Source organism: Dendrobium catenatum, unplaced genomic scaffold, assembly GCF_001605985.2.
Source record: "Dendrobium catenatum unplaced genomic scaffold, ASM160598v2 fragScaff_scaffold_1338, whole genome shotgun sequence".
Taxonomy (NCBI): domain Eukaryota; kingdom Viridiplantae; phylum Streptophyta; class Magnoliopsida; order Asparagales; family Orchidaceae; genus Dendrobium; species Dendrobium catenatum.
The window spans coordinates 2,802,794-2,814,735 of NW_021319800.1; positions in this window are offsets into that span (position 1 = coordinate 2,802,794).

The window sequence follows — 11,942 nt, forward strand, 5'->3', positions numbered from 1 at the left end:
CCGCCCCCGCCCCCGCCCCCGCGCCCAAAGGCTTCCAGAGCCTGATTTCACTGGGATTGATCTCAAAAGGCTATGGGACGATGTCCCCTTCCACTTGGAGCCCATCCAGTGGTTACCCCGATCGATCCCAACCATCCATGGCCACGGGGATGACTTAAATAGGGCACCCTCCCCCAGCCACCCTTACTCTATTATAGGTTTTTGAAAACATTCCCCAGTCCTCCCTAAGCATTCCTCTCCCATTCCTCAGCCTCCCACCTCCTCTAACCATCTGTTTGAGTGAACTTCGGTGAAGTTTGTGCACCTTCTGCTCGAAGTGGTACCTCTAGCCTCATCATCTGAAGACAAAGTCTTCACCATCATCCCATCAAGCCTTCTGATAGAAAAAACCATTCAATAGGTCTTTCTACATGGTGAGAATCACTTCCTGAACTACTAGATAGGTAGTGGTGGTCAAGTGTGAAGTAAACCATCAACCCGCCAAAATTCAACCGTTGGATTGATGGTTTATGTTGTCCCGATCCTCCCGATTAATTTTTATTGAGTTTTACCATGGGAACCTCCAGGATCATGCTAAAAAAGCCCTATGGTTTCAGGTGTCTGTGGGAAGTTGAAGAAATAATCCCACTTTTATGGAGGGATTTTAATTATATCAGTTTGATTGATGATCGAATGGCCACAATTAATTTCATGTTACCCAGCCAGTCGCCAATGCTTGGCTAACCAATCAGGAGGCACATGCGTGGAAAGCACGGTTGACTAGGTAATTCCATGATTTAAAAAAAATTCAAAAATCATTTGTTCAATTTAAGTGATCCTAGGCTCATTGGAATGGTCTTGAGTAGGCCTATCAAAGCCCTGATTATGTCTATGTTAGTGTCAATTTCCATTTGAATGTTTATGGGTTTTATGTATTTGTGTGCTTATTTTATGTCACCATGGCTTGATACTTTGGGAGAGTGAATTTGGGTATGCTTGTTACGTGTCCAAATTTGCTCTCCATTGTTTGAGTTGTTTAAGGGCATGTGCTTGCCAATTTAGGCTTAGGGGTTATGGTTTGACCCCTACATTTAAATTGGAGTTATGATATTTCCAATGGGAATTAGGGATTGGGCATTTGTGTGTTGATTATGCTTAGTCTAAGGAGTTTAGAGCCACTAATTGCACCCCCATCCAAGCCTAGGGCAGTGACTTAGAAATTTTATAAGGTGACCTAGTGGTTACCTTAGTGGCTTGGTTATGCACCTTAGATATTTTCATTTGGGCCCAATTTTAGGGGGTTTGGACCTTGAAATCAGTTGATCTCATGGTCCAAAAATAACTGGGTTTGGTGCCTATTTGGTTCACCAACTAGGAACCCCAAAATCCTTTCTTAGATATGTCTAAGAACATTAATTAATTCACCTAAAATTCACATTAAATTCAAAAAAATAACGTAAGGACTCTAATTGACCCTAATAGGCCCCTTAACCCATAAAAAATAAAAGCCCTAACAGATGACCCTTAATTTAATCTTAATTTAACTTTTAAGTAAATTTAACAATTAAATCAAATAATTAATTAAAAATATTTAAAATTTTCAAAAAAAAATCCTTAAATGCGTGGAGACATCTCCTTAGGTCATTTTTTGACCTTTGGGATGATTCCAAGAGGTTTGGGATAGATTTGGATTAAAAATCTATTTAATTTGGGCAATTTTAGAAATTCCAAAAATATTCAATCTTAGAAAACTCACTAATAATTCCATAAAAATCTAATTTAATCAAAATCATTATCATTTAACTCTAATTAAAGTGTACTATTTTCTAAAAATAGTAAAACCCTAAAATTAGGTCAAAGTCAAAAAGTCAACTCCCTCGTCAATCGTAGTTCAAAAAGTAGGTCAAAATTTAAAAAATTCATAACATAATGTAGAAATTTTCAAATTAAACAAACCCAAGGTCTAATCACTCATGTTAAGGTATATTATTTAAGAAAATGTCAAAACCCCAAAACCAACCTTAATTTTAAAACTCAACTTTTAACCTCTTAATTAATACATTTAAATAATTAAAAAAAAATTCAATAATTGGTTAAAATTCTATAAAACTTTAACTTGATTAATAAAACTAATTAACCAACATTTTAATTCAACGATGTAGTTTTTAGGATGAAGTACTTTGGGCTGCAAGGTTAAGTGTCATATGGAGACTTGGTTCCACGAGCTTGATGGACACAAAGCCATGAATGAATTCAATGGAGTGTGAAACTTTAAAATTAAATAACTCTTAATTATTTAACTAAACTAAAATCCTTTATTCAACTATATCAACCAAGTTTTTGGGATTGACTACTTCAGGCTACGAGGCTAAGTGTCCTAAGGAGGTCTAGTTCCTCAACCTTGATGGCACAACACCTCAAACTAGTTGATGGAAAATCTAAATTAATTTAATCCTAAAAATTAGTGACTAATTAAACTAATTAAAATTTATCAACCCTTAGTCTTTAACTAATTAAATCTATTTGATCATTCGATCTTTAAAATGTGTCTTAAACTAATCTTTAAGACATTAATATGAAAATTTAAACACAAATTTATCATCTAACCTTCAATAAAATCGAACATTAGATAACTTGATCAAGCCACCTATTTTAGGATCTACCCCAGCCGCATGACCTTTAACACACACTTTAGATCATTTGTTAGGGCAACTGACTCTAGTTTAGGTTAGGTCGATGTTTTACTTTACTGTTGTGTGCTTGGTTTTTTAGATTTCATTGCATATTGTGATTGAAAATTGATTGATGTGTTTGTTTACTTTTACTACACACTGTGAATTGATATGATGGGTGATAGTTTACCCTTATCTTAGGATTGTTCTGATTGCATACAGAGCTTTTGTAGGATTGTTTTGGTTGCATACAGAGCTTTTTGCAAGTGACCACGCTCATGAAGAACAACAAAAAGGGACAAAATTAATAAATATTATAAATATTACATATATCCCGGGGGATAGTCCTTTTTTTTTTTTTGGAAGCTCAATTTTGGATCACTTTAATACCCAAAGGCGAAAAGCATAACCTACCATCAAGAGGAGAGTTTCCTTTTCCATTTGGGTATCCAGATATGACGAACCCAAGAAGTTCAAAGAGGAGAAGACCAAGGAATTAAAAATAGAGTATCCCACTTAAAGTCACTTACATCTATCCTAGGATTAAAATCTAGGTTTTTAGTTTGTGGAGCCTGACCATTTTTTATTTTCTGTAATTTTGGGTTATACTAAATGGGGCATTAATCTACATACATTATTTTAAGGAATTAATTAAATTGATTGATGTATTGATTTTATTTGATTACGTATAGGGTTGTATGCCTTTTCTAGTTTTTTTTGTGGTTTGCATGTCATTTTTGTTTTAGCCTGGATACGTAGAGGCTTGTGAGGGCATATTAAAACTTGTTCTACTTAAAATTAAAATAAAATTTTTAGGCCAACATATAAACTCTAACGATTTAAGAAGTAAGCTCAGGACCAGCGAGAGTTAACATAAACATATTTTACCTTCTTCTCTTTGTTAGACACCTCCCCACCTGCTGGTTCTAGCATATTTCCTAGCCTTTGAGAGTACAGATCTATTAAGGGATGTTGTTCAATCTCCAAGGAAAAATATTTTTAAGTTTTTTTTTTTAATTTGTTAAATACTCATTTTATGCATTCAATCGAGTTGATCAGCATGCATTGCTTTAGAAACTCATAAAAGAGAGTCTAAAATCTTAATTCCATTTTTTTTCAAAACAAATCACCCCACATAAGTTAAGGGACCGATTAGGATCCACTCTAGAAGTTGGTCCCAATTCTAAAAAACTTTAATTACAACGTCTCTACCACTCTTTCATAGCAATGACCAGACTCATGGATTTTAAAATGATTAGGTGGTTAGTTGGCTCCCCAATCTAGGTCGGGGTAAGTCTAGACTTTGCACTGTATTAGTTAGTTTTTGGCTATTGTGGTCCAATGCTGATTTATAATCATAAGATGCCAACCTTCAAGAATATAATCTCAATTTTATAATAACTTTTTCAACTCAAATTTAAATTTCTCTCAATCCAAAACTTAATGCCTAACACATAGATTAGGCTCGGGTATTTCTAAATTATTTTTATAATCTCTAAGTGTTCCCTACCACTCTTTCTTTGGCTATGAAAATAAGTGCTAAATACTCGATCCAATCCCTGTTGAAACTCTGAACTCACCTCTTTTGATTTCACTCCAAGAAAATCTTTAAGCAGAGTTTCTATCGTTATTTTAATCGATAATATTTATAGAAGACCCCGCTTTTCCTACAAAGAATTTAAATATGAGGGCTTGTGCTTGTAAGATGTTTAGAACCTAAACCTACTTTTTCAAAAATTAATTTTCAAAATTCAATCAATTTTCTTTGGGAAAGTCAAAATCAATGATGATTGTTATCATCATGTTTGAACAATCATTAATATATGATAGTTTCTTCCTTTAGGGAGATATATCATTTGTTAATATGACTACGAGTATGAGAATAACAATAATTCATCTAGATTATCGTAACTCAATATTCGATCGAACTTTATTTTGACCCTCTAGGGCCATATATAGTTCTTTCCTAAATTTGATTACGATATTTTGGATGGAATTTGCAGCTCTAAGTCTGAAACCCATTTTAAAATCTTATTTTACCTCTCAAGGTAGTATACCTTTTCTAATGAGTTGCTCAATTTTAGAATCAAAATTCAAAGTTAATTTTAGATTTCCTAAAGAAGATTGCCCTTTTTAAAACCGCTTTTCAAGATTCTCCCAAACATAAACAAACGTAAAGTTAATTGTTGTGTTAACTTTTATCTCTAAGATTGGCTAAAGTATTTTTCTAAGCTTAGAATACTTTAGAAAAAATTTGTTGCATGGAGTATATTTTTAACATTTATGAATGCTAAATGTTGTTTTTAAATCTATTGTACTTCATTTAATTTGTGTCGTGGCTCTACATAAATTTAAAATTTAGTGTGATCTATAGCCTCGATTAAAAAGTAGAGGAATAAATAGGAGATTTAAAATATAACTTTGTCAGGCATAGATGTATGGTGGTTAGAGTTGTGGGATCTTAAGGAGATATTAGAACTATAATTGGGAGGAATCTTAGCTAATATTCCAACAAACTTGACAGAGATGAGGAATGCTTATACACATATTAACAACCATATTATAAAGAATCTACCTATTACAAGCATGTATTTATAAATTTTATAGGTTAAGAGTATTTAAACTTATTGAATTTACCTTTTGCAATTTTAGAATTTACTTAAAATTACATCACCTTATATTAATCAGTTAATAAGATAAATATAGTGGTTTTATTTAGCAGTACTAGAGTGATTTTAGTATAATACCAAATCCCTATGATAATGATGCTCTTCTCATCACTTTATTACTTAGCATAACACGTATACTTTTGTACAATAGGAGTTGCACTATAACATAGCAAATCAAGTATTATGTGGAACTGTGGCCTGCCAAGTTTTTGGCATCAATATTGGGGATCTAAAGTTAATTTATCTTTTCTTGCATTTTATATGTCTAAGAAAATTTTGATTTAATCTTTCCCTTATTTTTTCCTACTTTATGTTTCCACTTTATTTTGTTTTATTAAAAGTTAGTTTAATAACAATATTAATTACTTAATTATGTGTGTTGGATTTTTATTTTGAGTTTATTACTATTACATGTGTAATAAGAAATAATTAGTAGAGACTGTGTTTGATGTTGAAATTAAAAAAAATTATTTAAAAAATTATAAAAACTAAAAATTATTAAAATATTTAAAAATAGCTAAACAAAATTCAGGAGAATTATCGACCTAGACAGCTTAGGAAATATACTAATCCATTGGTTCAAGGCATTCACCAAAGAATCAATAAACTAAATATTCATGCTAATAATTTTGAACTTAAACTGATAATAATTCAAATGGTACAAAATTCTCGATTTGGGGGAATCCTATAGAAAATCTCAACCTATAAATAGCTAGTTTCTTGGAAATATGTGCTACTTTTAAACAAAATGATGTATATGTTGATGTTAATAGACATAGGTTATTTCCTTTTAATAAGAGACAAATCTATGATGCGGTTAAACTCATTACCCTAGGCTCAATCACTATAGATTATGACCTGGCTTACAAATTTTTAGCCAAATACTTTCTCCCATCTAAGACATCAAAAGTTAGAAATCATATCATATTGTTTACTAAATTAGACAGTGAATCCATTTACGAGGCTTGGGAAATATATATTGAATTACTTAGGATGTGCTCTCATCATGCATAACTTGATTGGCTTATTATTCAAACGATATATAATGGTCTGATAAGTTCTTTTAGATCCATCATAAATATGAATGTTGGTGGATCATTGGTGTATAAACCCTTAGATGAAGCTTATGCTTTGATTGATAAAATGACCCTTTGATGAAGCCAATCAGGGTCCTTAATCTCCTTAAGCTCCACTAATAATTTTCAAAAGAAAATCTCACAGAAGCTTATGGATCCGAGTAATTTCATCATCCTTATGGCTATAGGAGATAGGTTTTGTGGGAGAATGTTATGTGATTTAGGTGCTATTATCAATCTCATGCCCTTTTCTATCTTTAAAAGATTATAGCTAGGAGAAGTACAACCTACCATTATTACCCTGTAGTTAGTTGATCATCATTCACTTATCTGAAGGGGCAATAGAAGATGTTTTGGTAAAATTTGATAATTTTATCTTCCTTGTAAACTTTATTATTCTAGATATGGAGGAAGATAAGGATATACTTTTCATTTTGGGTAGAAATTTCTTAACAATAGGTAGGGATATGATTGATGTTCAAAAGGGTGAGATGATTATGGGAGTTTAGGATTAGGAAATCACCTTCAATGTCCTAAAATATGTGAAGTTTCCTAAGGATAAGAGTGAGGATTATTTTAGAGTAGATTCAATTGATGCTTGTCGGGAGGATGTTTTGAAAGAGATAAATAGTGATAGTCATTTGGAAATATTATTATCTAAGGGTAATTTAGGGGAGTAGAGGGATATTCTACTAATATTATATGTGAATCCCCTAGTATATTTAGGGAGAGACTCAATGCACTAAATATTATCACCTATAGTAAGCTTTTGAACCCATATGTTGTTGCGATACCTAAGCTAGAAATAAAAACAACGCCTGCTCACCTAAAGTAGGTATTTTTAGTAGAGGAGCAAACTCTACCTATCATTATATTTGTTGATCTTAAAAAAGATCAATAATACAAGTTGAATAGAGTGCTTCGAATGTATACGAGATCATTTATGGTCTATTATTGATATTCAAGGGATTAATCTATTATTTATATGCATAAGATCTTGTTAGAGGAAGCTTATTAACCTAAAGCTGACATGCAAAGGAGGTTAAATCCAACTAGGAAAGAAGTTGTGAAAAAAGAGATCCTTAAATGTTTGGATGCGGGTATCATTTGTCCTATTTGTGATAATTATTGGGTTAGATCGATTCATTGTGTTCCTAAGAAAGGAGGTTTAATAATCATTACAAATGAGAATTTTGAACCTACTCCTGCTAGGATTGTGATTGGGTGGAGAATATATATTAATAATAGAAAGATTAATAAAATTATTTAAAATAACATTTTAAATTGCCCTTTATTAATCAAATGCTAGATAAATTAGTTGTGCATTCTTTCTACTATTTCTTGGATGGCTACTTTGGATACCACTAGATTATGACTGCCCATAAAGATCATACTAATACGACATTCACAAGTCCTTACAAAACCTTTGGTTTGTGCAATGCCCCTACAACATTTAGATAATATATTATGTTTATTTTTTGTTTAATATAATAGGGAATAAAAATGTTCATGGATTACTTTTTTAATTTTGGAGTGACATCTAACACTTTTTTAGATCTAGAGGTGTCAATATTTGACATGGCCCAAAAACTTGACCCAAATAGGACTAGAAAATTTTGGGTTCTGCTCAACATGAATTGAGTCGAGTTTAGATTTGAGATTTCAACCCATTTGTAAAACTAGGTCTGGTTTGGGTTGACCAGAAAAACCAAAATCAATCCAATTTTACCCATTTTTAATTATTTTAGGAGGGTTTTAGAAGATTGTTATTAAATAAGTAAATGCTAATTCCAAAAAATAATAAACCATGTTGACCAAATTTAATTAAGCTTGGTTTATTATAAATTGAATGAAGTAAATCTTACCTTAATAAATCAAATTTAATAAAAATATTTTAGTAAAACAAAAAAGAAGCGGGTCGGGTTCGGGTTAACTCGGACCCAAAGTGGGTCTAGTTAGGGTGTGAAAAATTAACATGTTTGCAAAAATAGGTCAGGTTAAAAAGTGTCGATTCAGATTTGGGTTCAACTCGAACCTACTTTTGACAGCTTTATTTAGATATCTCAAAGTTAGTCTTAAAGAGATGTGAGGAAGCCAATCTTATGCTTAATTGTTAGAATGCTAGTTTGTTATTAAGAAAGGCATTTTTCTCTGACACAAATTATTAGAATGGGGTGTGGAGGTTGATAAAATAAATATCCAGGTGATTGAGAAGTTGCCACCTCCTACTTTTGTTGAAAGAGTTCGCAATTTTCTAAGTCATGATGGATTTTACAAGCATTTTATTAAAGATTAAAAAAATAATTAAACCACTTTTCCATTTGCTAGAAAAGATTTACCTTTTGATTACTTAGATGCATTTGAGAAGCTCAAGAAGTTCTTAGTTATTGCACATATCATTATTTTACCTTAATGGATCTAAATTTTGAATTTATGTGTGATGCCAGGGATTATACCATTGGAGTAGTTTTTGGATAAAGCTTGATAAAAAATCTCATGCCATTTATTATACTAGTATGACACTAAATGATGATCAAAATATTTATATAACTACTGAAAAACAGTTTCTAGAGATAGTCTTTATCTTGATATATTTAGATTTTTTAATCAATGCCAAAGTTACTATCTTTATTGATCATTTTGCTATCAAATAATTATTATCTAAGAAAGATGCTAAACTTAGATTAATTAGGTTAATTTTTCTACTATAGGAATTTGATGTAGAGATTATTGATAGAAAATGATCTAAAAAATGAGTTAACCGAACAGTTATTTAGGTTAGCAGGGGTAGATTATGAGCATAATGTTAATGAAATTCATGAATTATTCCATGATGAGAAGTTTTTTTCATTGAGTTATTTATGTACACTTTGGTATGTTGACATTGTTAATTTCAATATTAGTGGAGTAATCCCAGCTAACATGTCATATACCCAAAAATGTAAATTTATACATGATGCCAAATTTTATTTTTGGGATGAGCCTTTCTTATTTAGGAAGTGTAATGACCAAATCATTAGGCGGAGTGTCCCTGAAGATGAAATAAAACCTATCATTAGCCAATATCATGATTCCAAGTATGGAGGATATTTTGGAGGATTTAGAGTAACTTTTAAGATTCTTCAATGAAAGATCGTTAGGGATGTTAGGCCCTCTTGAACTTAATCCCAAGCTAATTAAAGAGAGAGGTGAATTGGAAAACTTTAAAACCAATATTAATATACCCTATTTAAGGATGTAAATGAATATGTCAAAAGATGTCATAAATACGAGAGGGTAGGAAATATTTCTAAGGAAATGAAATGCTCCTTAATTACGTATTGGAAGTTAAGATTTTTTATGTTTGGGGATTATACTTCATGAGTCCTTTTAATCAATCGAATGGAAGTCAATATATTCTTGTTGCAGTTGACTATGTCTCTAAGCGGATAGAAGGCATAATGAATCCTAAAATAGATGCTCAGGTTATAATTAATTTTTTTAAGTAAAACATCTTCTCTAGATTTAGAGTGCCATGAGTCAACATAAGTGATGAGGGTAGTCATTTCTATAATAAGAGAGCGAAAAATTTAATCTTGAAGTATGAAATTAAACATTGGGTTCATCCCAAATTAGTGGTCAAATTGAAATAAATAATTGAGAGATTAAGAGAATTTTAGAGAAAACTATATGTTCGAATATAACTGCTTAAGATTGAATATACCATTTGGGCTAATAAAATTGATTATAGAACCCTAATTGGAATATCACCCTACAAATTGATATTTAAAAAAAACTATCCATTTTCCTTTTAGAATATAAAGCTTTCTCATGGTTAAAAACTTAAATTATAACCTTAAGGATGTTGAGGGGAAAAGATTAATACAATTGAATAAATTGAAAGAATTTAGAAATACTGCTTATAAAAATGCAAAGGTTTATAAAAAGCACTTTAAGATGTGGCATGATCGTAAGATTATTAGAATAGAATTTGAGCCTCAACAAGAATTGCTTTTATGTAATTCAAATTTGAAATTAATTATATTGAAGGTAAAGTCTAGGTAGTTATGATCATTTACTTTTGCTAAAGTGTATCCTTATAAAGTTATGGATATAAAAAATAATAAAGCCACCTAGATTTTTAAAGTTAATAGTCAAAGGTTGGAACCATACTTATGTGAAAGCTCAAAATTTTCATATAAGATTTTTTGACCTAGAACAATAAATATTTATTTCTAGAGTAATTATAAGTCCAAATCACAAACCTTCTTCACCAGGAAATTTATAATATTGTGTTTTAGCTTTCCTAATTTTTTTCATAAATTTTTAACATTGTTAAATTTTCTTAAGAAATTGGCACCTGTTGTTACAATTGAGATTTTAGGGACCATCAGGTCTTTGTTTTGCAAACTGATTTCACCTGAATGTTTTAAATAAAATTAGCTAATTTATGATTTTTTTTGTAATTTTTTTAGTTAAAAATATAAAAGAAATTTTATAAACCACAAGATCTAGTTTTAGAATTATTTCAAATTTTTCTATCTAAATTCATCGAAATAATCTATAGACTACAGAGCTACTAAAACATCAAGATACTAAAAATAAACTCATCTACCATGTTTTATTCATTTTATCAAAATAAATATATTCAATATAGTATATGGATACATGTAAGAGCAATATAATTGAAAATTTAATTAGCCATTACTATAGAAAATTTTAATTAGCCATTGCTTCTGATTATAATACTTATTTTATCTATCATGTGCAGATTTCAATCTTTCTCTAATCAAATGGATCTTTATTATAGTATTATCCACAAAGGTGGAACTATCACCTGTCTATCTCCCACCTTTGTCTAAGTCAAATGAGTCATATATTTTTTACCATACGGAGCTTCATAAGGAGCCATGCCTATGCTGGATTGATAATTATTATTATATGCAAACTCTATCAATGGGATATGATCCTCCCAACTATCTCCAAAATTAAAAACACATAATCTCAAAAAATCCTCCAGTACCTGAATAGTCCTTTCGGACTGTCCATTTGTCTACAAATAAAAAGTCATACTAAAGTGCAACTTCATACCCAGTCCTTATTGAATTCCTCTCCATAGTCTTGAGGTAAACCTGCCAACCCGATTAGATACAATCACTTTTAGTACACCATGCAACTTGATAATATCTTTAACATAGATCTGTGCTAACTTATCCATCGGATATGTCTATCTAATTAGAAGGAAATGGTAGATTTTATCAGTCTATCAACAACAACCTAAATAGTATCAAGCCCATGCCTAAATCTGGGGAAACCCATAGTAAAATCCATTGTTATCTCTTCCTATTTTCACTCTAAAATAGGTAACGACTACATAAGACAAGCCTCACACTTTGAAAAAAACTTTGATATGTCCTTCTTTAATCCAGGCCACCAAAATATACCCTTCAAATCATCATATTACAAGTTCGTTAGGGATGTTAATCCCTTATGAACTAGCCCAAGGCTAACCAAGAGGGGGGGGGGGGGTGAATTGGTATTTTAAAATTTTCTTAATCAAAACATAA